At 42.2% G+C, this 2595-nt stretch overlaps 1 non-coding gene across 1 annotated transcript; it reads right to left on the reverse strand.

The window, feature by feature from the left end:
- Positions 1-911: 911 nt before the first annotated feature.
- Positions 912-993, reverse strand: trnas-aga (transfer RNA serine (anticodon AGA)). The gene has a single exon. It is a non-coding gene; the product is annotated as a tRNA-Ser (tRNA).
- Between the last annotated feature and the right edge of the window lie 1602 nt (positions 994-2595).

The raw sequence follows: 2595 nt of genomic DNA on the forward strand, positions 1-2595 counted from the left end.
GGAGCATCCATGGGCAGAGAATTTGAGTCAATGTTTCAGAGCTTCTTCAGAACTCTGTTTTCTCCTTTCTGTAGTGCAGTTTCTGTTTTTTGTTTCTGATTCCAAGCATTCTCAGCTCTTTATGGTAGCGAGAAAAGCAACATCACAATACCTTTGAGGTGACTCACCAGACAAGATTTCCGTTTGGGCAACATTTTCCTGACTACCTTAAAACCCGTAACTGTACAGTCAAAAGGGAACTGGTAGAGTAGGAACAGCATTTGTTCCTTCCGCAGTGACCTCAAACCGACAGTTTCACATTTCACAGTTGAAAGTGATAGCCAGTTGATTAGATTTGTGGAAACAGGCCCTTGGGCCTAACAAGTTCACACTGCCACCTGAAGCATACCAACCAGACCCATCCCCCTGCAGCCCACACACTCATGACCACTATGGGCAATTTAACATGGCCATTCCACCTAGCCTCCATATCTTTGGACTGTAGGATGAAACTAGAATGGCTGGAGGAAACCCACACAGAGAATCATCTGAGGCTGCAATCGAACCTGGTTCCCTGGTGCAGTGAGACTGCAGTGCTAACCACTGAGCCATCATGCCGGACGGCAGCACAGAAAATTGCGAGCTCTTAAAGCAGGCTTGGAGTGAATTTAAACTCCCAACTGCTTCACTTGGAATGATAATTGTCTGTATCAGCTGTACTTTTCTAAAACTGAAGGCATTTCATGAAAAACAGCAGTTATGCAGAATAAACAGACGGAACACAGCAGAAACTCAACATACTCAGCTGTATTGGTGGGAAGTGAAACAGAGCTGAGGCTTTGGGTACAACGGGATTCTGGCTCAGAACATGTCTTCCCTGAATGGAAACACATTGCCTGACCTGAGAAAATGTGAGCTTGTTTTGACAGGAACGTAGTTGGCAGGATTTGAACCTGCGCGGGGTTACCCCAATGGATTTCTTTTCCATCGCCTGAACCACTCAGCCACAACTACCGGCCACTGACTGACTTTTAGCATTTCTTTTGACATGTATCTAACAGGAAAGGCGAGGATTCGATTTGTGATGCCTGTGCCACGACCCTAATATTTACTGTCGCCTTGTACTTGATCAGAATGGAGTCGGCTGTTGTGGGATTAAATTGAACTAAACACGTTGATGAACGATAAAGTGGATGGAAAGGATCCATTTCCATGAGCGGAGACATTAATTATCAGGGCAATGGATCGAGGAAGAATTATGTCCTTGCATTTTAATCGCGCCTTTCACCACCACCCTAATCACAGCCAATGAAGTACATTTGGAACAGAATCATCTTTGGCAAATCTAACGTGCAATTCAGAGCAGTTGGTTTAATGAGAGGCCTAAAAACAAAATGCTGGCATTGGAGACGCCGATGAGTTCACACCGAACTTTGGAGGCTTGTTGCGTGCTGATTTATACTCGGTGTGTTATCTCAGAGAAAAGAGTTGCCCATTTAAATCAGAGATAAGGTGGGTGTTCTCACATTCAGGGAGAAGCAAATCAATGGAATTCTTGAGAACAGTGGTTGTCCTTGCTCGGTTTATTCAAGGCTGAGAAGACATTTCGTCATTTTGGTTGTCAAGGGCCACATAGATGAGGCAGAACAGTGGTGTTGAGGAGTACCAAATCAGCCATGACCTTATTAAAATTTGCAGCTAACCTGACTGGCTAAATGGCTCCCATTTGCTCCAATTGCTCATCTGTCATTTGGAAAATGCGAGGGAACAATGTGAAAGAAGAAATAGTAGAACATTGACCAAAGATGACCGCCATCAAACTGAGTCAACATCGTTCGGTGAAAGGAAATCTACCTTGACAATTTTCCAAGAGTTACTTGTTAATATTAAAAGCAGAGTTCATGTAGGAAGCCTATAGATGAATTTTATTTGCATTTTCTATACCACTCAGAAAGGGGTCATATAAAAGGTCATAGCACAAGTATGTTGGGTAATAAATGAGCATGGACTTCCTATTGTTTAATTAACAGAAGACACAGAATCAGGATCAATGTGTTTATTTTTGTATTTGAAACACCCATTCCCCACAACCCACCCACCATGCTCTTAAATACACTATTTGATGGGGACTGTTCTCTTCGAGATCTTTTAAGTTGATATAGTTCATTAAACCTGCCACATTGTACATTACCAGAACTAAATTAGCCACACAGCACATCCTAGCCCTAATGTATATTTAGCCTGTTTGAAAAGTTACGGAGACACTTTTTTTTCTCGGAAAGTTATCACCTTCATAAGAAAAAGGGATTTATACTGAATGAAAAATCGTAAGCAGTTATTTACTTGGCACAGATTTATTAACAGACATCAACATTACAGATGTGTAGTTCCTGACTCCACCCTGTGACTGGAAGTGTCTTGTTATCAGTTCTCCAGTCACCAAAGAATGTATACAAAATATTTGATAAAAATGAACAACTACAGTCAAGGCCACTAAAACATTTGTCATCTGTGTGGCTGCCAAGATGCCTCAGAAAGTGGGATGATTGATTGAATCCTTTCCCACAGTCAGCAGTATGGTGATTCAGTGGTTAACATTGCAGCCTCACAGCGCCA

Source organism: Stegostoma tigrinum, unplaced genomic scaffold (genome assembly GCF_030684315.1).
Source record: "Stegostoma tigrinum isolate sSteTig4 unplaced genomic scaffold, sSteTig4.hap1 scaffold_57, whole genome shotgun sequence".
In the NCBI taxonomy this organism is placed as follows: domain Eukaryota; kingdom Metazoa; phylum Chordata; class Chondrichthyes; order Orectolobiformes; family Stegostomatidae; genus Stegostoma; species Stegostoma tigrinum.